This window comes from Mauremys mutica, chromosome 4 (assembly GCF_020497125.1).
Source record: "Mauremys mutica isolate MM-2020 ecotype Southern chromosome 4, ASM2049712v1, whole genome shotgun sequence".
Classification (NCBI taxonomy): Eukaryota; Metazoa; Chordata; order Testudines; family Geoemydidae; genus Mauremys; species Mauremys mutica.
In genome coordinates this window covers 164,005,652-164,031,203 of record NC_059075.1, presented here as the reverse complement: position 1 = coordinate 164,031,203, position 25,552 = coordinate 164,005,652, and the positions used below count along the sequence as shown (strand labels likewise).

Sequence of the window (25,552 nt, the reverse complement as noted above, 5' to 3'; positions counted from 1 at the left end):
TGGCTACACTTAGCACTTCAAAGCGCTGCTGCGGTAGCGCTGCCGCGGCAGCGCTTTGAAGCGCTAAGTGTAGTCAAAGCACCAGCGCTGGGAGAGAGCTCTCCCAGCGCTGTCCGTACTCCACCTCCCTGTGGGGAATAACGTACAGCGCTGGGAGCCGCGCTCCCAGCACTGGGGCTTTGACCACACTGGCGCTTTGCAGCGCCGCAATTTGCAGCGCTGGAGAGGGTGTGTTTTCACACCCTGCTGCAGCGCTGCAAATTTGTAAGCCAAGCCCTAAGAGAGGCACAACCTGGCCCATAGGGATGGCCAAAATCCCAGGGCTGGAATTAACCAGTAATACCTGCCTAAAGCAAATGAGATTGATCCCAGTAAAGGGCAGGCCCTGTGTTAATTCCAACACAAGTGATTTTGTTCCAGAGGTTTTCCTCCAATGAAGCAGGGATTGAAAGGGAAAGGCACAGGGGTTAGTGCTGTGGCTGGCAAGGCATCCCGGTATTCGTGGTATGGGACGAAAGCCTTTGGGGCGATCGTATGAACTCCATTGTGAATTCCTCCAGGGTGAGCAGATGAGGCTGGATCTCGAAGCCAGTGCTGGGGCATTTGCTCCATCCCGGTGATAGGAAATGGGATCCAGGGAGCAGGGAGAAGGGATAATGGAGCAGCATGATCCCACCCTCCCCTGAGATGTGCTAATTTTTCTTTTAAATGAAGAATACAGCACAGGGCCGAAACCCCAAATATATAGACTACCTTACCAAATCAATACAGGGCCTGGGACCTCTGACAATTGGAGATCTGCTTTCACGTAGGCTCACCCTGCGTATTATGGTGACAATTAAAATAAAGCATTTAGTTGTCCTACACAGAATCAAAGAATCATAGAATATCAGGGTTGGAAGGGACCTCAGGAGGTCATCTAGTCCAACCCCCTGCTCAAAGCAGGACCAATCCCCAACTAAATCATCCCAGCCAGGGCTTTGTCAAGCCTGACCTTAAAAACCTCTAAGGAAGGAGATTCCATACATACTCAGTTGTTTCAGCATTACTGGACACATACACAACTTCCAGTGAGAAAGGGAGAAATTGTACAGTGCATGTAGCTGTCAGGCTCACGCACTGTCTCTGGGTCAGTGATGTCTCTGCAGAAGAGAAGAATGAGGGGGGATTTGATAGCTGCTTTCAACTACCTGAAAGGGGGTTCCAAAGAGGATGGATCTAGACTGTTCTCAGTGGTAGAAGATGACAGAACAAGGAGTAATGGTTTCAAGTTGCAGAGGGGGAGGTTTAGGTTGGATATTAGGAAAAACTTTTTCACTAGTAGGGTGGTGAAGAACTGGAATGGGTTACCTAGGGAGGTAGTGGAATCTCCTTCCTTAGAGGTTTTTAAGGTCAGGCTTGACAAAGCCCTGGCTGGGATGATTTAGTTGGGTTTGGTCCTGCTTTGAGCAGGGGGTTGGACTAGATGACCTCCTGAGGTCCCTTCCAACCCTGAGATTCTATGATTCTATGTCACACACCTCCTGAAGACATCTGGCCTCCAGTCTGCAATTACATCTTTATGGGGTTTTCTCAGTCTCAATCCCACTGACTTCCATCAAATTACAGGAAATTGTATGGAGACCCAACTAGGCTTGCCAACATTGTATTTCAAAATAAGGGACTGTTTTCTTAGCATCTCCCCCTCCTGATGTTACTATTATCATCATTATTAATAATAATACTAAGCAGGACTCACTTTCACCAGGAATATTCCTTTTGCTGCTTTTTGCAGCACTCAGCAGCTCTCGTTCTTGTTGTACAGCGATGAAAAGATAAGAGACGTCCCTTGCAAGAAGGCACAGTTGGGAACCCTAGATCCACCCCACAGATCTGTCTGGGATACCCCCAGCAGCTCTATCTTCTCCCTGCAGGGCTGGGCTGGACAGATGCTCTACCAGTCACGGCACAAGACCATGCATTAGATACAGTCGCACAAACACAACTGCCCTACTTACTTCTAAAACTGGTAAGACCCCAGCCTTTCAGGCAAGTAGCAAATTTCCCAGTCCCTAACCCACTGCAATATAAAAACAAACTTACTTTTCTTCTTGAGACTAAGGACTGTACAGATACCTTAGCATAGCACTGCCTGCTGCAGACCAGTAAAGTCCACATAACCGGTGCAATTAGAGGAAATCACATTGAGATCCACCACACAGCTGAGTCAGGGTGTCCCCTGGCAGCTCTGTCTTCTCCCTGCAGGTCAAGGCTGCATCTGACCAGTTTTGTACCCTGACAGAGCTTCCAGCCTCTAAGGGGAGATGTGGGCACATGCAGGGATGCTGCCCTTAATGGAGCCTTCCACACCAGCTTCCAAACAGCTACTGGGCATGGGCACCAACTTCCTGCACTCCCTCTAGGGGGCTGAAATAGCAACTGCTTCTTTGCCCTCACTCCAGGCTCTGTACTGCCCCCTTGTGGGAGCACAAGTAGCAACAGCAGCTGGAATTACAGCCATAAGGGTTACAGGCTGAACACCATGGAATAAGAAACAGAAATGGGAGTTACACCAGCATGGGTGTGGTGAGTAATTAGCCTTCTCCGGGGAGCATGTTAATCTAATAATACATAGCTCTTTTCATCCATAGTCTTTACAAAGGGGGTCAGGAGCATTATCTCCGTTTTGCAGATAGGGAAACCGAAGCACAGAGCGGGGAAGTGACATGCCCAAGATCACCCAGCAGGCGAGAGGTAGGATTAGAATCCAGGTCTCCTGAGTCCCAGGCTCCCTCCACTAGGCAACACTGCCTCTAGTGTGGTGTTAAAGAGCCCATTACTTCTCTCCTTGATGTCAAGGGCTGTTTTGCCATTAGACTTGACTGGGAACAGGACCTCAGTCCAGTGGGTGGCTATGAGGCAAATTAATTCCCCCTCTCCCCTCCCAAAACAAATCTGTATAGGGATGGATTGGGAGGAGATTACAGCCTGACTGAGTGTCAGGGGGTATGTAAGGGACTGATCCTGAGAGGCTCAGATCCTCAAAGGTATTTAGGCCCATGAAATCAATACGACTCCCACCGACACCTGTGTGAACTGAGGGAGCTCAGTACTGCACAGGATCAGGCTCTGGGCCTCCGCAGGCCACACAAGGGCTTCATGGGCCGTAAGCACCCATGAGCCGTAAATCTGTGGGTTAGCACTCAGCCCCTGGCTGGCAGGAGCCCCAGTTCCAGTGGATGCAGGCATCCGGGGAGCGACACCTTTCCCAACCCCATCTCCGGTAGTATCGCGCTGCCATTAATCCCCGTCCCGCTCTGCACTTAGTCAAGCAGGCTTGATTTCTTCTGACAGCCTAGAAATGTCAACATTGCTCTGGATTAAAGGTCAAATCCCAACGGGTGGATTTCAAAATGTCATCCCGTGCTGCGCCAGAGCGGCTCCCCTTCTGCCCAGTGTTACCATCCAGGGGAGCAAGGACACTGAGCAGGCCCCAGTGGGTGCCGGGACGCCAGCCTCACCCAACAAGTATCATAAACCCACACACCTGCCGCCAGCGGGTCCTCAGTCACCACTAGAGGGGGGACAGAGCCCCATCTGGCATGGGCGTGGTTTACAATCCGCTAATTATGAGGTTCTTCTGCCCCACCCTCAGATATTATCCACTGAGCAATTTGGTTCCTTTGGCCTAATACATTCAAGGAGAGCCAAACGGGCGGGACCAGGCAGTGTCACTCCAGAAAGGAGGGTGACCTGTTAGTGAGAGAAAAGGACTGGGCATCAGGACTTCTGAATTCTAGCCTCGACTCTTAACACTTTGTGACCTGGTATAAGTCACTTAGCTTTCGTGTGCCTCAGTTTCCCCATCTGTAATACAGAAAGTACCTGCCTCCCGAGGGGCTGGTGGGTGGGGCCAATGTCTGTAAACCACGTAGAGACTGTCAAATAGACAGGCCTGCAGAGATGCAGTGTTGTTGCTGTTATCTTAGTGCTAGTGACTCCGGTTTGAAGACAGCTAGCCGCCCACAGCTGGTCCTGCGGCATTTGAATATAGTCTGTGATGGCCACGTCCAGCTTGTTTTCTCGTCTGAGCACACACTTGGCCCCTGTGCAGACAGTGGGTGTCAGTGACTGATGTCTCTGTGGAGCCGCTCTGGCACTCATTGGCAACCCAGACTGTCTCGCGTTCCCTCTTCTAAGATGGGCAGGCGTGAGAGCTGCCTACTAACCTCGGGGTTGGTGGGGGGAGGCGGGAGAGGGATTGCCTGCTCCTTGCTGAATCCAACTGGAACAGCAGATTAATTGACAGAAGCAGTGGCCCTGCCCACTGATAGCAAAGGCCACCTGGAGTCTCAGCCCCTCACCAAATGTCTGCTGTCCACTTACAGTGCTACGGAATCACCAGGCCATGTGAGCGTTCTCCCCACGGCATGGGGCCTGATCCTGAGAGGTGCTGGAGTGTCCCCAGCTTCCACTGATGTCAGGTTTCTCAGTGGGAGCTGCAAGCCCAGGTGGTGGGGCTCATTCTTCTCCCCTGTGGCACAGAGCCAGGTCTGGGAAGGGGGACAGACCACTGGCACCCTGGTATTTCCTCCTTAGCCCAGACCCAGGTGCTGTCTTGTGAGTGTTGCATTTATTCACTCCCGCTTACTCTGTTCAGTTGGTGAGACACGGTGGGGGAGGTGATAGCTTTTATTGGACACAAGCTTTCGAGCCACCTGGAGCTCTTCTTCAGGGCTCAGCTGACGTCAGCGCTAACTCAACGCACCTCTAAAGTGCACGTCCCTAGCTGATGTATGATGCACGGTGCATTTTCTCAGCACACAGCACCTAGGCCGATATGCACCCTGAGCCTCTTACCCACTCACCTACTTAGTTGTCTCCCGGGAACACTGAGTCCATACACCAGCTGCTCTCAGGGTCTCTCAAGCAGGCAGGCCTTGCACCCGCCAGGGACAGCCAGTGACACTGCATGGGAACCAGCAGGCAGGCCTTGTCCCCAGATTCTCTCTTGCAGCCATCTTGAGGGTTGGGTGCGGGAGCAGCTACCTGGTGCATGTCACACAGGCTGTGCTGGAGGGTACATTTCCAGCCCTTTAAAATGTGGTTTAAAGAAACTCAGCTGTGGAATTATGCTTAGCATTGTTTTCTTTCTTGCCAAAGTAGCATCTCAGGGCTCTGAGCCAAGTGTTTTGAGCACACTGCCTGCAATTACTGATATATATGCTGGGGAAAATACCTGCCACTTGGAGCCATTCACTAGGGGTCACGGGTGTCAGCAGGTCAATTACATAACTCAGGTATGGCTCCCACAGCCAGGCAGGACAGAGGCAATGGTGGCGTCAGGGAGGAATCTGTGTGGGGCCTGGAGAGACTGAGGGGTAGGATGGGGACTGTGGGGATTTAGGGCCAGAGAAACCATGGGCCAGCATTTGAGCTTGGGTGGCTGGGGAGAGGGATGCAGGGGCCCAGTGCAGCATTGAGGTGCCGTGCCATAGGTAGGTCAGCAAAGGAAAGTTTCAGGGAGCTGTAGATGTCTCAACAGAGCTGCCAGCAGCATCAATGCGAGAGGAGCTTGGGCAGGCGGATCTGTGGTGAGTTGGTGAAATGTAGCGGGTGGCTCCCCAGGGCTCAGTTTCTGCAGGAGCGTGTCTAGGAAATGAGCTGCAGGGCCAGACGCTGCTTCCAGTGAAAGCCCAGTCAGTGGCTCCCTGCGTGCGACACCCTCCATGGGGCCTAGAGGGGTGGGCTGCTCCCCTGAGCAGGGCCTGGTCCTTGGGAAGCTGTGGCAGTACCCAGCCCCTCCAGGACTGCAGCACCGCTGAGTGCCAGCAGGGAAGGGCTGGGTGCTGTGGGAGCCAAAGCCAGGCAATTCTTCCGGAAAAAGACCAACTGAGAAAATGACAATTAGCACTGATTAGCACCCCGCCCCCCCGCACACAGGCCGCCCCTGCCAGGCTGCGCCGCAGCAGCTCCTGCCCGGGCCCCAGGCCAGCAGCTGTCTTACAGTCACTACCTCTGAGTCGGGCTGCGTTAAGCTCCCAGTAACAACGCGTACCGAGCGCCCGGTCACCGCGAATGAAGTGTGACGGAGCCGAGCTGGGGCTGCCGCCTGGAGTTCCCAAGCAGCTGCATACGCGTGCCTGGGCAGGGGGCTGCTGCTGTGTCTTTAATCCCCTTCCAGCCCTACATGTCTATGATTCTGTGCTCTTGGTTAACCCTGGTGCCCAGCCTGGATTTAATCCAGGGTCATTATATTCTGCCTGCCTAAAGTCTCCCCCTTGCAGTTTCCACGGAATGTGGCCTCCTTCTTCCTAAACTGGTGTGCAGCGTTCCCATGTGCCCGGCAGAGCAATTTCCTGTGTTTCACCGGCTCAGCTGCGTTCAAGTTTGTTGGAACTCACCTCATTCTTTCGGATACCTCTGATGCTACAAAAGAGCGTCGCCCCTTTTTGATCCGAGCGGCTAGTCAAATGTTGGGGCCCTGGAGATGAAAGAAGAAAGTGATGGAGTCTGTTATTTTCTTTGAGGCAATCTTGTTTGCTTACAAGCAATGTACTAAGGCCTGCTCCTCTGAATACAGGAGGGACAAAAACCAAAAGCCTACAGCCCCAAGCCTCTTTAGTCAGCAGACCCAAAAGCTCTCTCTCTAGCTTCTTCCAGCATCACACTGAGCTCTGCTACTGGTTGGCTCTTTCTGTGTATTCTCTCTCTACACACAGCAAAGAATCCTGTGGCACCTTATAGACTAACAGACGTTTTGGAGCATGAGCTTTCGTGGGTGAATACTCACTTAGTCGGATGCATCCAACGAAGTGGGTATTCACCCACGAAAGCTCATGCTCCAAAACGTCTGTTAGTCTATAAGGTGCCACAAGATTCTTTGCTGCTTTTACAGATCCAGACTAACACGGCTACCCTTCCGATACTCTACACACACACACACACACACACACACACACACACACACACACGTTGCACCCAGCTCACAACAATTTATATCCCTGACCTACAAGGGTGTTGGGAAGCCCTAGGAGTGGAAGCACTCTAGGAGGACAAACTATTATCAGAGTATCTACAGTATCCTCAAACACCGATGGGCTTTCCCCTCCTGCTCTCACTGAAGGAATTCCACTCTCTCTCCCTCTCTCACTCGTCCCTTCTATGCCCAAGCTCCCTAGGTTGCAGTTCTGTCCTGTTTTGCTGTCTGAAGAGATCCTTGCCCGAGTTGTCATGGAAACTGGCTTGTTTGCTTTGCTACTCTAGAAGGAAAGCTTAACTAACTCTGACACTCTGGCTGGAGGAGGAATTTCTCTGCCCTTATGGGGGGTGGAGGGGGGGCTGTGCTGCAAAAGCAAGCCGCTGACAACCTGAGTTGGCCATGCAGCGGGGATAGGTGATTTCATTGTGTTCATCTTCATCAGCTGATTAGCCTCAGTCACAAGGTCGGGGTGGAGAAGCCCAGGGCACTGAGTGAGAGCGAAGCACAAAACTCATTGGCACAAAGGGTCTCACCAGCACCTGCTGCAGCATCATCCATCCTCCCCTTGCCCCCATCAGCCTGTGACTGAACAGCCCCATCTCCATAAGTCTGGGAATGGGGGAAGAAGCAGGGATCTGTGCCCAGCAAGGGGGGGATTTTCCAACTCACTGGTCCCCTTTTGCAAATCACACCCCTAGGTAGTTATATGGTGGTCCCCATCAGCAGCATAGCAGAGCCTCTCCCAATCAGCAATGGAGCTTTACCCTCCCAGTAGCCCTGGGAGGCAGGGATAGACTTTCCCCCAGCTGCAGATGGGGAACTGAGGCCCAGCCTGGGCTAAGTCACTTGCCCAACATCACACAGGACATTTGTAGCTCAGCTGGAAATCAAGCCCATGTCTCCTTAGCCCCAAGCTACTGTTCTCCCTACTGGACCACTGGTGGACTATGCCTCCAGGGGGGTCCTGAAAGACCAGTTGGCGGGTGGGGGGACAGACGGACAGACGTGAGATGTTGATTCATAGATTCTAAGGCCAGGAGGAACCATTGTGATCTCATCTGACCCATAGCCATGGGAACGAGGGGTGCAGGGGTTGCTGCAGCACCCCCAAATTTTATGCAGGGCTCCACTTCTGCCCCCCCCCACGCGGGTCCAATCTGCCAGCCCTGCTCCTGAGGCTCCCGCACCCGGGGCTCCGCTGCCAGCCCCATGCTTGGGGTCCCAGCTGCCGCCCCACGCCTGAGGCTCCGCTGCTGGTCCTGCACTCACCCCCAGTTGCGGCCTCAGCCTTGGCCCCCTTACCCCTATCCAGGTCTCCCCCTCCTGGAGACACAGCCCAGCTCCTGGCCCCAGCTCAGGGTGGGGGGAGGGGACAACAGGGTAAGGGGGCTGGATTTCAACACCCCCACTATGAAAAATGTTCCAGCGCCACTGATCTGACCTCCTGTCTAGCACAGGCCAGAGACCCGCCCCCAAATAATTCCTAGAGCTGAGCTTTTAGCAAAGCAGCATCCACTCTCGATATAAACATTGACAGCGATGGAGAATCCACCGCGGCCCTTGGTAAACTGTCCCGGTGGTTAATTACCCTCAGCGTTAAAATATTATTACAGTCTGAAGCAAAGCAAAGCAAACCTCACACCCCTACTCCCCACACACCCTGGGCCTTCAGGGCAGTGTTCTCCGTCCGCCCCTCAAAACACACATACAGCCCAAGTCTCCAAGGGTAGCACTGAGCCATGTTTTACTCTGCCTTATAAAATAAATGTCAAGAGGACGCAGGATTCGGGATTTTGGCTGGGGACAAGGGGGCGCTGCCCTAAACAGGTGCAGGAACACTGGCTTTCCCCGGCCTTCCTTCCCGTCGCGCTGCTCCCTTTTCCCACCCAACTCCCATTAACACCATGGTGCCAGATCCTAAGCCATGCATCTGATCGCTTCGCCTGTCTGTTATAGCCCTTCCGTCTGCCTTTGTGGTTCTGGACTGCCCCTACTTTGGGACGGCGACTGTATCTGTTCTTGGGTTTGGCAAACGCCCAGCACACCCGGGGTGCCACCACAATACAAATAATCCTCGGCTTGCAGGCTTACCGGGTTTGCCCCTGCAGATATGGGAATGGGCATGCAAATTAGGTGGGCAATTGTGTGTGCAATTTTCTGCATGTGATGATTAGGAAAATCAGGCCTTGAGGCTTTGGTGTATATCAGAGACAGCAACTGGCGAACGTATCCTTCCACTAGCATAAGCGTAAGGAAACAATGGGACTTTGAGCTTCTTCTCCCACAATTCCCTTGGGCCCACACAAAGTATCCCATGAGACCATGCAAAATTACCCAGAATGCACCATGCCAGACCACAGTGTTGGGAATCAGGGATATACGCAGGCACTGTGGCGCTGTGCCCCAATACCACATCCAGAGTTAATCAGCGCAGCACCTCTCCTGGGTGAACACAGGGCGTAGCTCACAGCACTGTGGAGTTAGGACAAGTGGCGTAATTCATTCTGTTGACATCACACCCACTGAGCTCACTAAAGGATACTGGACCTTGGATTTTCTCTGCTGCGTTTCCGCCCGGCTCTGTAAAAGGCAGCGAACGGTACTGACCTACCTACAGGGTCTCCCCCTAACCTTTGGAAAATGTTCTCATCGGGCCAGTTTAAAAAGAGGAGACAAGATGGTGGAGAGTTAGTTGTCAAACGTCATGCTGGGCAGTAAGCGATCAGTGGGGTGTCTCTGGTGGGTCCTACTGGGCGCATTCCCTGCTTGGATCCTCCATTGGATTCACGAACAGGTTAATCTTTGCAACACGTTGCAGCATCTGTCTCTCTCCCCTCACATCTCTTCCCTAAGCAGCAGCAGCCAGTCCTTGGTGCTTCTGCAAAAAGGCATTTCTCATGCCAAAGAGCTTTTTGCAGCCCGGATTTATTCCTGACAGCAAGCGGCGCTTCTCTGGATCGCAGGCTGATGGGGACAGCACTGGGGCAAGACGTAAACCTGATCCTTCGCTCGCACCCGCAAGTCTCTGAGGCAGGTTGGAAAAGCTCAGCCTTGTACAGTCCCCAACGGGTGCCTGAAGGCATGTGAATGGAGAGGGTGGTTCTTCTGTTCAAGAAAATACCAGCTTGTCCTGATGAATGACGAGGAGACTTAGCAGAGAGACAGGGAATGGGACCACAACAGTTTGTGGGAAAAAGCAGCAACCAGCAGCTCTCTCCCTGCAGCCCACCCACCTCTCAATGCCCCTCTTGTCCCTCTGGCCTGCGAGTTTCCAGCTCAGCGGTTCCTGGGAGGTCACAACTCAGGCTGGGGGTGGGGGGGTGTCTATTCTTCCTCCCTATTATTTTGTTAGCCACATCCATCCCCCTGCTGCACCCCAAAAGGGGAGTGGAAGTTGCAGAATTTTGTCCACACTCAGGTATTGCCCTGGTTCAGTCACCCGCATAGCTGCCACGGGACTGACCCCTGAGTGCAGACAAAGGCAAGCTGGGTTTTGCCTTGATTGCAAGTAGGAGCAAGGCTCAGCGTGGCCTTGGCTACACTAAGGCCTGGCTCACACACGACAGTTGCACCAGTAGAACTCCTCTTGTCGCGAGGGAGGCAGACATGTGTCCCCACTAGTGTCTGCCACCTCAGGGACTTCCCCTTGTCAGAGCACCACCAGCCCAGGCCGCTGGTAGTGGTGCAACGGCAGCGTGAATGCACATGGACTCTGCCAAAGCTCTATCGCTACATAAAGTCCTCCCACTGCAATCCCATGCTGCACTGCTCCCTTCAGCAGTGACTGGTCTGGTAACCTTTTGGAACTTTACTGCCCAGTGGCCAGAGTGACCGGAAGTTCTCCTGGTTTTTAAAGGGCCAGTGCATGCTCAGCTATCACACTCGCAGTGTTACAACACCAAATGATACTGCTGAGTTGGGGTAGTCTCCAGCGTCAGTAAGGCCTGAGTTTCCCCTCTCAAAATGCAGAGCAGCACCTCTGCCTGGAGCAAACCGGCCAGACACCTTTTCCCGCAGACCCTGCTCCTGCTGCATTTCTGCATGGTAACCAACATCTCATTTCCAGACATCGGTGTGCTCCATTGTTGAATCCACTGCTAACAGAACAGAGCAGAAGCGATTGATTGAAATACTGGCAGAGCCTGGAGTGGGGGAAGAGAAGAAAGCAAACTGCTAAGCCTGTTCCAGTTGCCCAAAGAAAGGATCCAGTTTAATCCTGAAGTGCAGCCACATAATAAAGTAGGGGCATTGCCAGCAGATCGAGGGATGTGATCATTCCCCTTTATTCAACATTGGTGAGGCCTCATCTGGAGTACTGTGTCCAGTTTTGGGCCCCACACTACAAGAAGGATGTGGAAAAATTGGAAAGTGTCTAGCGGAGGGCGGCAAAAATTATTAGGGGGCTGGAGCACATGACTTATGAGGAGAGGTTGAGGAACTGGGATTGTTTAGTCTGCAGAAGAGAAGAAGGAGGGGGGATTTGATAGCTGCTTTCAACTACCTGAAAGGGGGTTCCAAAGAGGATGGATCTAGACTGTTCTCAGTGGTACCAGATGACAGAACAAGGAGCAATGGTCTCAAGTTGCAGTGTGGGAGGTCTAGGTTGGATATTAGGAAAAACTTTTTCACTAGTAGGGTGGTGAAGCACTGGAATGGGTTACCTAGGGAGGTGGTGGAATCTCCTTCCTTAGAGGTTTTTAAGGCCCGGCTGAACAAAGCTCTGGCTGGGATGATTTAGTTGGGGATTGGTCCTGCTTTGAGCAGGGGGTTGGACTAGATGACGTCCTGAGGTCCCTTCCAACCCTGATATTCTATGATTCTATGGCCTTGTCTACACTACAAGACTATTTCGAATCAACTTAGTTCGAATTTGTGGATTCGACCTTATGAAGTCGAATTTGTGTATCCATACTAAATACACTAATTCGAATTTCTGAGTCCACATTCACGGGGCCAGCGTCGACTTTGGAAGCGGTGCACTGTGGGAAGCTATCCCACAGTTCCCGCAGTCCCCGCTGCCCATTGGAATGCTGGGTAGAGCCCCCAATGCCTGCTGGGGGGAGAAATGTGTCGAGGGTGGTTTTGGGTAAGTGTCGTCATTGAACCGTCAATCACAACCTCCCTCCCTCCCTCCTTGAAAGCGCCAGCGGGCAATCTGTTCGTGCACTTTTCTGGTCAGTGACAGCGCGGACGCCACAGCACTGCAAGCATGGAGCCCGCTGCGATCATCGCCGTTTTCTCCTCCTCGCACTTTATCGTCCACGTCTTCCACAGTCAGCTGATGAGAAATTGGGCTACTTTTCAATGGTTCTGCAAGCACTGGGGGACCATAGGGGACGTTTTACAAACATCAACGTCGGGTGGCCGGGCAAGGTTCATGATGCGTGTGTTTTCAGGAACTGTGGGCTGCTCAGACGCCTGCAGGAAGGTAGTTTCTTCCCGGACCACGAAATAACTGTTGTGGATGTGCAGATGCCTATAGTCATCCTCGGGGACCCAGCCTGCCCGCTAATGCACTTGCTCATGAAGCCCTATACAGGCGCCTGGGACAGCGACAAGGAACTCTTCAAATACCAGCGAGCAGCGAGACCTGTGACTGTTCAGTTTCTTTACAGAGAAGCTGAACCTGCCCGTTTCGTTACCCAGTTACTGTTGACTCTCCTCTTCGGTTACATACCCCGTTCACCCCGTTACCCCCACTTTCAGCACACGTGTAAAAATAAAATACATGTCCCATTATTACTTAACAAAGGTTTCTTTATTCATGACTTTTCGTGAAAGGGTTGAAACTGGGATGCAGACTGTGCTGGGTAGGGTGTGCGGTGATGTAAAGACTGCCTCTAAACTCAAGGAATGACAGGCTCCTGCTCCTAGAGCGGTCCGCAGTGCCGGAATGCTTCTTTCAACGGAGCCTGCCATCCCTCTTTATGGAATTCTGTGTGCGGGCGGATATGTGACCTTGTGGTGGAGGAGGACGGATACAGATTCCTCAGCTGCGTGACTCAGTGGTCCAGGACAAGGACCGCTGTATAAGATCTGTAACCGCCCTCCCCCGCTGCAAAGTCACATCTCCCCCGCCCACACAGATCCTGGAAACCACCTCCCATAACGACCAGGGTGCCTACTGACTGCACCGTGTGTGTGACCCGCTGCTGATCCTGCCCCCGTGTCTGTACCCTGGGAAAGGTGACTGTCCTATGCAATTAACCACCTCCTTCCCCACACCCCCAATTCAAACACAGTCTTCTTTGAAAAAACATAACGGAAACAGTAATTAACAGCAAAGCATTTTTATTAATTAAGTAGACAGTTAGGGGATGGGACTGGGATTGGGACTACTGTGAGTCTGGAAGTGAAGGACTTCGGCAAATGTAGGGTATGAGAGCTTTTGGGTACTTGAGCACTGTGCTGTGGTGCAGTGACAGTATTCACGTCCCCGGCCGCCCCTCCTCCTGATTATTTTCGGTGAGGGGGGTATGGGACTTTGTGGCAGGGGAGTGCGGTTGCAGATACACTGCAGGGTGTCTCTGTCCTCCTGCGGTCCTGCAGAACATCCACAAGGCGCCTGAGCGTGTCCGTTTGCTCCCTCACTAGTCCAAGCAGCGTTTCAGTCGCCTGCTTGTCTTCCTCACGCCACCTCTCCTCCCGTTCGCTGTGTGAGCGCTGGCACAGAGAGATGGTCTCCCTCCACTGGCTCTGCTGGTCCGCCTCTGCTAGGTAGCAGCCCATACGTTCCTCGAACATCTTGTCCCTTGTCTTTTTCTTTCGCTGCCTAATCTTTGCCAGCCTCTGCGAGGGGGATGCTGTGGCAGGTCTGGAGACAGTGGAAGCTGTGAGATGGGAAACAGGGAGTGAATTCCTTGCAAAAATACATTTTTGCGAACAATTAACTGAGTCTAGGCTGTCTCTGTGAATTCTGGGTTGAGACCCCTGTGCCTGCTGGGGCACAAATCATTTTCGCGGTGGATTCTGGGTAAATGTCGCCAGTCATTCCTTCCTCCGGGAAAGCAACGGCAGACAATCATTTCAAGCCCGTTTTCCCAGAATTGCCCTGGCATACGCCATAGCGTGGCAACCATGGACACTGTTTTGCCTTTTGTGTATGTCACCGTATGTGTACTAGATGCCGCTGACAGAGGCGGGCCAGCAGCGCTACACAGCAGCATGCTTTTGCTTTTGCATGACAGCAGAGATGGTTACCAGCCATATTGTACCATCTACCATACCATAAATTGGTAATAAGATGGTAATAAGATGGGCATGGTTACCTGTCCTTTTGCACTGCCCCATTTGGTGCTGTCATAAGTGCCCCTGGCCGAGCAGCCAGGGGCGCAAAAGCAAAAATTGGGAATGACTCCCTGAGTCAATCCCTCCTTTTTGGTATCTAAAAATAGAATCAGTCCTGCCTAGATTATGGGCAAGTGTACTAGAGAACCACTGTATCATAGAACCAGAGAGCACAGCTGCTCTGTGTCCGATCCTGCATAAATTATGAGCTGTATGCTATTCACAGGGGGTGCTCCTGCAACAACACCACCTGTTCATTCCGTTCTTACCCCAGCCTTCCTGGGCTACCATACCATTGTCCCAACACTTGTGTGATGAAGTAATAAAGAATGCAGGAATAAGACACAGTGACTTGTTTGTGAGAAATGAGTGGAAGGAAGCCTCCAGCTGCAATGATAGTCCAGGCAGGACATTAAGGACTGTGGATGAAGGAGCCCATCATCCCTCTGCTAGTCCAGGGGCAATTGAATCTTTTATTTACAATGAAGGGTGGGGGCTGATGGAGCTCAGCCCCCTGTTGCAATGATGAGGACGGTTACCAGCCATATTGCACCATCTGCCATGAAAAATTAGGGACAGGCGCCCTTGATCGACCTTATTGATGCTAGTCGGCATGGTTACCAGCCCTTTTGCACTGCCCCATGTGCCAATAGGCTGATGATGAGGACGGATACCCATCTTTTTGTACCATCAGCCATCCATAGCGTGGGGGGGAGCAAGGATGTTGGTGTTGAGTGCTGCACCATCGCGTCTATCTGCAGCATTCAGTAAAGATAGGGTGACATGTAAAAGAGTCAACAGAGGATTGTTTTCACTTCTGGTGGTGGGTGGGGTGTGTGCGCAAATTGCCGAACTATGCCCTGACCCACCGCAGACACTGTGTTTGACCCTAGAAGCATTTGGAGCTCATCCAAGAATGCAAATGATTTTCGGAGACAGCAGGAACTGTGGGATACCTTGCGTCCTCATTCCCCCCTCCCTCCATGAGCGTCCATTTGATTCTTTGGCTTTCCGTTACGCTCGTCACGCAGCTGCGTGCTGAGTCTGTGCTATGCCGTCTGTCCGTGGATTTATTAAAAATACTTTGGACCAGGCGCACCATAACAGTAATTCCACTACTTAGATGCATGAGTCTCCTAGCGAGATCACCGTGAGGACGGGCACTGAAGGAGATAGAGAGCGCATGCTGCGTGAAATCTATCACGAACCACGGACCTATGCAGCCGTGCTCGGGGAGGCAATGCTCCCTGAATACCGCATGAAAGCCTCGCGCGGAAAAGGGTGCTATCACGGAGCACCCAATAAGGCAGCTCTCCCCAGGAACCTCCTGCTGATGCTTATCGATTAACGGAAGGAGAGCTTCGTGGAGATCTCCCAGGAGGATTTCTGTTCTATCACCATCTATAGAGAGACCTCCTTCTCACACACTTCAGATTCCTGTTATATTAAGAATAAAAGTTAACATGGTTAAAGCACTTACCGACTGCTCCTTCCCCTGATTCAGGATCCGGGTTCATGGCCGGGGAGGGTTGGTAGGGGATCTCCGTGACGGTGATGAATAGATCCTGGCTGTCGGGGAAACCAGCGTTGTAAGCGCTCTCGCCTGCCTCGTCCTCCACAAACACTTCCTCATCTTCCCCGTCCGTGAACATCGTCGAGGAACTGTCCGTCGACACTGTCCCATCATCAGAGTCCACGGTCACTGGTGGGGCAGTGGTGGCAGGCTCCGTAGCGTCCGTTTGCCGCTTTGATTTTTTGGTAGCCTTGTCTGGGGTCCTTGATTTTCACGCGGCGCTGCGTTGCATCCCGCCTGTATCCTCTGTCTCTCATGGCTTTGGAGACCTTCTCGTAAGTCTTCGCATTCCGTGTTTTGGAGCGCAGCTCCAAAAGCACAGACTCCTCGCCCCTCACTCCGATCAGATCGAAGAGTTCCCAGTCAGTCTATGCTGGGTCCCTCTTTCTATTCACAGATAACATGAACTCCTCTGCTGGAGAGCTCTGCATCGTTGCAGGTGCTGCGGAGCTCGCCCCGATGTCCAGCCAGGACGTCAGATTCAAAGTGCCCAGACAGGAAAATGAATTCAAATTTTCCCGGGTCGTTTCCTGTGTGGCTGCTCAGAGCATCGAAGCTCGGACTGCTGCCCAGAGCGTCAACAGAGTGGTGCACTGTGGGATAGCTCCCGGAGCTACTAAGTTCGATTTGCATCCACACCTAGCCTAATTCGAGCTAGCCATGTCGAATTTAGCGTTACTCCACCTGTCGGGGTGGAGTACCGAATTCGAACTAAAGAGCCCTCTAGTTCGAATTAAATGGCTTCCTGGTGTGGACGGTTGAGCGGTTAGTTCGAATTAACGCTGCTAAATTCAAATTAAAGTCCTAGTGTAGACCAGGCCTATGAAAGTGCAGCACTGATGCGGGGGGATGGGGGACAGGACACATGAACCACAAACTGATGGAGGAACCTGCCCCTTCCATCTCCTTTCCCAGTGGTTGTGCCTATGGCCAAAATATAACATGGAGAAATCTAGCGCAGCTGTAAGGAAACTCTAAGCCAGGCACATTTTGCCTTGAACCAGGACCAAACCAAAATCCAGGCTGGGGTCCTGCTACTGTATCACCGGTTCTCCGGGACAATCTTGAGCAAAGCCAGCCTGGTCTGTGGGTGACACAAACCCAACAGCTGCCCCTGGAAGTGTGGGGTTGTTTGATATGTCCAGTTGCTGGGCATTGAGTTTTGCCAAAAGCTTTTGGCTGAATTTCTGGACAGAGGCCGCAGACCTCCCATTCCTTTCGATGGGAAACCCCCAGTCGCCATCAAAAAATCTCAACCTTATCTCTGGGAAGAAATCAGCCCCCCACCTCCAAACACCCACCCCCGGTGGCTTGCAGCCAGCAAAAGCTAGGTCTTCCTTTTGCTGAGCCCATCTCTGTTTCCTGCAAAGCTCTCTCTGCAACCCCAGCTGAATGGGAACACACATACCCTGCCCTGTGTGAAGCCAATCGTGCAAGGAGCAACTGGACTTTCCGTTCCCTTCTCTGAGCACCTAAGAACAGACGCATCAGATTAGGAATGTGAAATTAAAGGAGGAACTCATAAAAGAAAGTGCAGATCCCGCCCAGGAGCCCGGCTTTCCACAGCACTTAGAGCTTGCTGCATGCTCCCTTCTTTGTAATGTCCATCAGCCTCCTGGAGTTGTCCTGGATTTAAAGAGCTGCTGGCACTTCTGGGAGAGAGCGAGAAAACATCGCCTGCAGAAAGGAATCAGCTTTCCTGAGCCTGGATTTGTAATCTTTCTGTTTCCCCTTCTCTAGTTATCTCTAGTGATTCAGTGCCATAGATTTGCATGATGATTTACAACCGTATAAGAAGGCAGGTGCCTGTCTCAAAGAGTTTGCTATCTAAATATTCTCATGGCCATTTTCCTCACTCCTGCTTCTCATTCCCAGTTTAGAAACCCTCATCCACTCTTAAATGTTTCGCAACCAGAGTACCGCCCCTTCCTTTGTGGGGAGTAAAAGGAAACAGCTGTGTGACAGTAGGGAACCCCGAGGGGGCTGCTGGCCTGAGCAGAGTCCAGTGTGGGATGGGATGCTAATGCGTAAGCCTGAAGCCTGCATCATCCCTGGCCCTATGGACGTGGCAGGGCGGGAGCCTGTGTCGCACCGGAGCCCTGGGAAATGTATCCAAAGAATGCACTAAATGGTGACTTTGCCAACCAGCTTCCCAACTGGGTTTGTCACCAGGTGGCTCTGCTATTCGCTTTGTTCCCTGTAGGCGTTGAAAGTCTCCCAGGGCTTTGGATTCCAGGTGCTCTATAAATAAACACAACGTAATCTAACGATCCCACGGCGAGTTCGGCTAGTGTGCTGGCTTGCCCCAGCTCCACTAACCCCCGGGGTGTGCAGCCCAGAAGCAGCTGCATTTTGGGGGTGCTTTGTTTTGCCAGGCTGTAAAGCGCATTGGGATGGAAGATGCTCTAGAAAGGGAAGACTCCAGTAGACACCTTGGACTGAGTCCACCACCTGGCATCACCAGAGCATATTCCAAACCAACGGCAAATAAACCTAAAGGGCAGAAGTGAGGAGACAGATAAAACCTGTCGGAGCTCTCCCCTGAATTGGTGGCTACAGTGGACAAATGTGTGTTGCATCCATTAGAAAGCAACAGCCTACTAGTGCTACTGTCTAAAGGAATTATTCATTTTGCTCAAGAGGCAGAGGCCTGTGCTGTGCGGCTGAAGCTCCTAGATTCAAACTCGGCTGATAACACATGCAGGGAATCGTTACAGTCAGTCCTGACACTCTGGTTCCCTGCCATTGTCATCCTCCTGGCTGGAAGTTTCCAGGAGTACGCATGAACCAGGGTATAATTCCTCTCCCTTGCCCCGTCACAAAGGGCTTGAACCTGATTGGTGCTGAGCACTGGCACCACCCAATGACCTCCGCAGGAACTGCAATTGCTCAGGATCTCCGGAGATCACGCTGCGAGCTGGTAACGTTCTCCTATAGCATAGGTCACGGTCACATATCTACACGAAAGTGGAGCTGTTCCGGCTTTAAAGCAAAAAGGGGCCCAGGAGCTTCACACGCTCCTCCCCAACCCTTGATTTGGGGCGGGAGAAATGGGGTCGGATTCAAACACCTGGGCACAAACCAAACTAGATCCAAAAAAAAAAAAAGGGCCGATTTTCTTGGTCCGGTTCCGATACAGCCCAAGGGGGTAGAAATCCTGTACAATTTTGGTGTCCCTCCCCAATCTAATCCAGATACAGTCCCAAACTTCTCCCTAAAATCCCTCTGCCTGCTGGCCCTGCCCAAGGAAGCACTGCACGACCATGTAGCATGAAGGCCATGGGGCCATCCCTTCCAGATGCCTCACCGGCACTTTGACACAACCAGAGAAGGGGCCAGCCCCTGGAAATCTCCCCCACACTACTGCAGGGAGAGGACTTTGGATGTTCAAGCTGGGCCACGTGGGTGCCCACGCAGCATAGACAGGCGCAACGAGGCTTCTGCGTATGCCCCCCCCCCAGCATCAAGTCCCAGGCTTTGATTTAAGAAGCTGCCCAGTAGCTAAAGCCACAACGGCATAACCCTCCCTCCCCCTGAAACAGACCAGAAAAGATGCAATGTGGGACCCACCTACGTTCCCTGAACGAGGAGAGCCAGCCACCCGGTGAGCCCTTCTGGCAGTTTGCCAGCTGTTTGTGGGCTGCTTATTGGCTCTCTCCCTCCTTCAGCGATGGCTTCTGCCATGGAAACGATTGGAAATTGCCATGAGAGCTGAGCATGCCATGACGAGTGATAAATCACCTGGGCATTTCACAGCGCAATTTAATCTCCCTTTAGGGACTGAGAAAGCCGTTTGCATCCACGCCATGGTTGATGTGGGCTTTTGAGAGCACATGCCCAGGGTTAAAGGCACCTTGTTTGCTTGTTTCGTGTCTTCTGAACCTTCCTTTTCAGCCATGCTGGCCTGTAGTGTTTGGTAATGGTCACACGCAAAACCCCGGCACGCAGCACAGCTGCGTTTCTCTGTGGGCGCCTGTCAGAACGTTCGCTGGGGCTTATGGCCATGTCGCTGCTCAGTGAAAGGTTATATTTGTCAACCAGCTCCAAGGCTGGTCAGGAATAGAAAGGGACAGAGCGGCGATCAGAGCTGAAAGAAGAAAGACAAGACGTGACCTGGGGGCAGAGCACTGACCACCAAACCTCTGCCATGCATCACCTTAACTCTAGGGTCTATGTGAGCAAAGTACGTGGGGACATGCACAGCACTTGAGCTCACTGCATTCCAAAGCTCTCTGGTGATGAGAATATTTTCCCCAGCAAGTCTCCTGCTTTCTCCTCTCCTTAGGGAAAAGGCAGGCCGATGCTATAGATCAATCCTACCGTGCACTGACGGCTGAAGTCCCAGAGAACACAGCCTGACTCACTTCTCTTCCTTTGTGAGCCGCTTTCCCATTCTCCCCCACACGGCAGTCAGATATTTATCACAGAAGCACCTCCCTGCCCCAACTGAGGTCAGGTCCCTCTTGTGCTGGATGATGTGCAAACCCAGAGAAGGAGAAAGAGACAGTCCCGGCCCTGAGGCGGGACCAAGGGAGGGAGAAAGGAAGCGTTGGTATTGCCGTTTGACAGATGGGAAACTGAGGTGCCAACAGCTGACGGCCCAGCTTTTCAAACGTGAATTTGGTTCCCCAGTTTGAGATGTCTTCAAGGGCTCTGATTGTCGCTGGAAAGACCCATTACGTCCTGCAGCATTTCCCTCTCCTTGTCCTGCTGGGACTTCCGGGCCTTTCTCCTGTCCTCTGTTGTTCTCCACACTTTTGGTCATGTTGGCCCTCCAGGCCCTTTGTTCCCTGTCTGAAGATGCGGCACTGGCTTGCAGGATCTCACATAACATGTTCTCCCTTGTCCTTCCTCAGGGTCAGGCACTGTGCGGGCATGGAGGGGGCAACCCTTAAGGCCATCACACCAGAGGCTGTTGATAAAGACAGATGTGCTGTTGGATTTACAGTCACTATGGAAAGGGAAAGAAAAGTTTCAAAGCTCCCTTCCCTTATTCCCATGAACACTTGTAATTGACACTTCATCTTTGGACAGCACTGTTCGCCAGCACCAGCCACGGTGACTATGGCCCGAAGAGAATTTTCTGTTGCCCGAAGCGATAAAATTTCGGTCCCTGTTACTCAGGTACGACCGTAGGGCACCGGCACTGAATCCTGGCACTATTTTCTGCAGGTGGAAGTGATTTTAGCTGATCTCTCACTCCTGAGGGTCACAAAGGCACAGACAGCACAGCTCCTACTGGGGTCCCGAAGCCGCCCGGGCCTGTAGGTCGTCAGCCTGTTCGCTGCGATGGTGCAAGCCCTACTCATCGCAGAGTGGCACAGGAACGTGCCCTACCACAGTGGAGAAATAAGGTCCTTAGAAACCTTCAGGAGAGGATTGCAGAGCATCTCCATGAAAGTGTCATCAAGCTCCCTCGGCAGGATAAAAGGGCCAGCCCTGTGTACATAAACAAAGTGCTCCCAAGCCACCCCCTGCCTAACCCAACAGGGGAATGAAAAGCAGATGCCAGCTCTACTTCTCTTTGTTGTACCTCTGGCTCTGCTCCTACGAGTACAATGCAAAGTCGATACCTTAACTGGGGAGATGGGCCAGTTGCCATCTTTGAATGTAAACACTGTAAGGAAAAATGTATGCACATACATCGGCGCTCCCTTGCCCTTCCTCCTAGGCTCACCCGTGCTCGCCTGATGGGACTGGCTAGACTGCGGCGGAGGCTCAAACAGGTCCCAGCTTGCAGCACGGCTAGAGTCCCCTGCCACGTCTCCCCACTTCTCCTCACTGTTCACAGCAGGGGGCTCCGTCTCAGGCGCCTCGGGGTTCTGCGGGGTGATGGCGGGGTCAGCGCCAAGTCTGACATGTAGTTCGTTGTAAAAGCAGCAGCTCTGTAGTTCAGCACTAAATCTTCTCCCCACGGGCCCAGGAGATCCAATACTTCCTGTCTACTCCAGGCAGGGGCACGTCTAGTGTGCGGAGCTGGCAGGTCGGTTGGGCAATTGCACACAACAAGGGTGAGCTCACCAGCAAAAGGCATTTCAAAAACATGTGGGGGGCTTTAAAGAGGGGAGGGGGCTTCCGGTCTCTGTGACTCCTGGGCTCTGTGGAGTTTTAAACTGTGACCAGAGCAGACACTGTCACAGGGAATGTGGAACAGCTGCTGGACGACTGTTAGGGTAAATGCAGGTCGTGCAATGTCTACACACGCACTTGAGTCAACGTCCGTATGCCATTTGGGGAGGTGGTTTCACCGCATCGCTGTCATGGGGCTCTGACATCAGCAAGAGACACATTTGAGTGTAGATACATGCACACATCGGGTAACACGAGGCAACTGACGTTGACCTAACTTCATAGTGTAGACCAGGCCAAAACGTCGCAACGCGTAATGGCATCCCATGAAATCATCCCAACTCCCCGCTGTTCAGAGTCCCTGGGGTTAACAGGGATCAATTTAATCCTTCCCCGCAGTACAGGGATGTAATTGTTGATCTATTAGAATTTTAATTGTACTGGGACAGTGCCAGACTGAAGAATGCAATTAACATGCCAGACAGATCTGAAAGAAAGAAAGGGTCTTTGGGTTTTTCTTTCTGTTATCACTACATCAGCCTGCACAATGGAGAGGAAGGAAGCTGCGTGAGATTACACGGCTTCTGGGGATGAGCGGAGAGGAATCAGTGTTAGAGAGCTCATCACATTTGAATTCTCTGGCAAAAGGGGTGCTTCAGTTTCTTATGTTAAAAACCCCAAAGGCTCCGTGTATAAGTAGACATACAAAAGGCTGCTTATGGCACACCCAAGTCGGCATTACCCAATTGCCTTTGCACAGAGCAAGTCTTATTGTCTGTCTTTCTTTTCCCACCCCGCTACCCAGAAGGAAGCTAGACAATTTACCGCACCGCAAATGCAGTGCCAGGACAGAGAAGCGGCTGTTTGACACCCTCCTAACCCATCAACCTCCTGAGAGCCGGATGTGGAACAAAGACCTGGAATGAGGGACCCAAGAAGGAAAGGAGGGAGCATGGAACTACGTGGAATTGATGACTTTATCCCGAGCAGGGTTGCTGATGGCATCGATGTCTTGACTCAACTGTTTCTGAGAAGTCATTTACCATGGAAAAATAGAGGTGGATTTGGCCAGAAGGGGCCACTCGTGAGTGAGAGCTGATGTTGTTTAACAGGGTATTGTAACACTTCAGATTTAATGGCTGCTGCGATGCAGCATCTGTTCAGGACTTATCCCAACAGCAGAAGAACTCTGAGCCTCCTGTACCCAAGCACAGGCCTCTGCCACTGCAGCGAGAATCTCTGCAGGCTCTCGGCCATATGGGGCCTGTGACACATGGCTGAGCAGATCTCATTCTAGCCAGTAGAGGGCAGGAATTCACATGCACAGTAGCCAGGACATGACACTATTGTGAGCTATGGAACATGGACCTGCTCCCTGACAGGTGAGCTGAGTGACCCTCTCCTGTTGTAGAGAATACCAATATCTAACAATGCATGTCTAGCACACATGCTATAGAACAGTGGTTCTCAACCTATTTACCATTGTGGGACACATCCAGTACTAGCTGTCTGGCCCTGAGGATGTCACATGGGCCGCAGCTCTGTGCTGATTGGGCCGTAAGCGGTCCAAGGGCTGCGGGTTGAGTCTCTCTGATCCAATAGATGTTCAAGTATTTTATACGCAGTGGAATGTTTCAACAGGACCGATGGAGAGCCCTGCCCCAGAATACCCTATAGCCCAGTGACTGGGGCACTCACCAGGAATAGGGGAAAACCTGCGTTCAAGTCTCGGCTCCAGAGCAGGGATTCAAACCGGTCTCTCCCATCCCAGTGGAGTGCCCTACGCGCTGGGCTATTGGGCACAACAGCGGCACCGCCTCCCTCTTCTCCTTGTGAACGTCGCCCGAAAAATCGAAATATTAGGAACCATTTCAACACTGCCAATTTCGTGTCCCACCGTGACCGAAGCAATTTGCTGAACTCACCACAAATTTGCAAAACGCCCCAAATCTGCCTTTGTTGTTGGAAAAAAAAACATATCAGCTGAAAAACGTCACCCAGCTTTAGTTGTCACTGTAACCAAACAAGCAGGGGGTGAACCCGGGCTGGATGAATGCTTCAACGGGACATTCCAAATGGTCCATATCAAGAAGCTGCATTTTCTTACCCGGAACGAACCTCTCCCCATCCCCAACTCCCCAACCTGGGCTGTAATCACACAAGTGTTTCTGAGCCATTTCTTGCAGTGGCCTGGGTTCACCAGTACCAATGGGACAGTGATCATTTGCAATGTCCCTTTGAAGTATTGTGTGTCTAAAGCTCAGGCATAGATCCTCAAGCATAGTTTGGTGCCTAAGTCCCACTAAACCAATAGATCTTTGAAGATCTGGACATCAGTCCACAAGGCAGACCAGAGGCAGGAAAGGACAACAGAGAAAAAACAGCAAGGGGCGGTCGGGGGGAGATTCCAAAGATGGTGGCAACTTTGCCAGGCATGGATTGAGAAAACCAGAAAAGGACTGGGGACCACTGACCTAGAGAGAAGGAAGAGAGAGAGCTAAATTCTCTCGTTTACACTGGTGCAGTCCCACTGACTTCAGTGGAGTTTCAGCAATGTAAGCAGAGGAGAATTTAGTCCATGGGGGCTCCGATTGTCACAGGTGCTGAGCCCCCACAACTCCAGCTGCCGTCAAGGGGAGCTGTGGTGCCTCAGCACCTCTCCCAGTCGTGCCTGGGGTTCCTGAGCCTGTTTATAGATCAGACTCTGGTTAAAATCTGTTATCTGATCTGCTTTTAATGGATCAGGAGTCACGGGCCCTGGTTTCTGTTCCCAGCTCAGCCACTGGCCTGATGCATGACTTTGGCAAGTCACCTGACCTCTCTATGCCTCAGTTTCCCACCCTTTATCTGTCTTTGAGCAGCAGTTCTTTGGGGCTGGGACTGCCTCTCGCTATGGGTGTGTGTAGTGTCAGCACAATGGGACCCTATTCGGGGCTTCAAGGTGCTATCGTATAAGATGTATAATAAATAATAATAATTTAAAAATATTCCCACCTCCCCATCTTTTATTTTTCTAAAGACATACTCCAAGAGGTTCTTAGTGAAATTGAATAACAAGAGAGTAAATTTCAGGGTTGGTCCTTGATCCTGAACGAAGCCGTTATGGAATTAACATGGGAAATTGTATTATTCCTCTCTTGTCCCGCACTCATTACAATAAACAGCTCGCTAAATGCAACCATATTTGCAACCCTCTTCTGCAGATAAGATCAGGACTTTATTAAAGCATTAAGCCTGAAAGGCTGTAATAACGGAGACCTAAATGATTCCTGCCATTAAAAGGAAATGGGCTGAGATAAATCTTTGGAGGAAAAATAGGAGGTGGTGGGGTGGGGGAGATGCTATTGAAAGGAAACCAGAGAATGTTCCTTTTTTAGAAGATAAGCCACATTTTGTCCCAAGAGATGGGCGTAAAATGCTGCCACACCAAAAAAATCATCCAGCTGCTAGAAAATGCTGCCTCGCCAGAGGGAGCGTGGTGGGAGCCCACAAAGCATGTTACTATTCACCCTCAGCCAGAAGCCCCCAGATACACTAAGCCAGTGAGAATTGCTCTTTGGTGGCATTAGCCCTCTAGCCTGCAATGCTCTCCGAGAGGGCAGACCCCTGCCTATTGGGGCTCCAGCCCAGCACAGGGGTCTGCTAACATGGAGCTGATGGCA

General features: G+C 51.9%; 1 protein-coding gene and 1 long non-coding RNA gene across 2 annotated transcripts in view; both read right to left on the bottom strand.

Annotated features, from left to right (window-relative positions):
- LOC123369244 (maestro heat-like repeat-containing protein family member 7) overlaps positions 1–25,552 on the bottom strand; it is a 710,553-nt gene that overhangs the window by 241,350 nt on the left and 443,651 nt on the right. The window lies entirely within an intron of this gene.
- The window catches only part of LOC123369725, a 46,654-nt gene that overhangs the window by 11,821 nt on the left and 9,281 nt on the right, over positions 1–25,552 (bottom strand). The window contains exon 3 of the long non-coding RNA XR_006579135.1: positions 6,384–6,463. This is a non-coding gene — a long non-coding RNA (uncharacterized LOC123369725). The remainder of the gene's footprint in view (positions 1–6,383; positions 6,464–25,552) is intronic.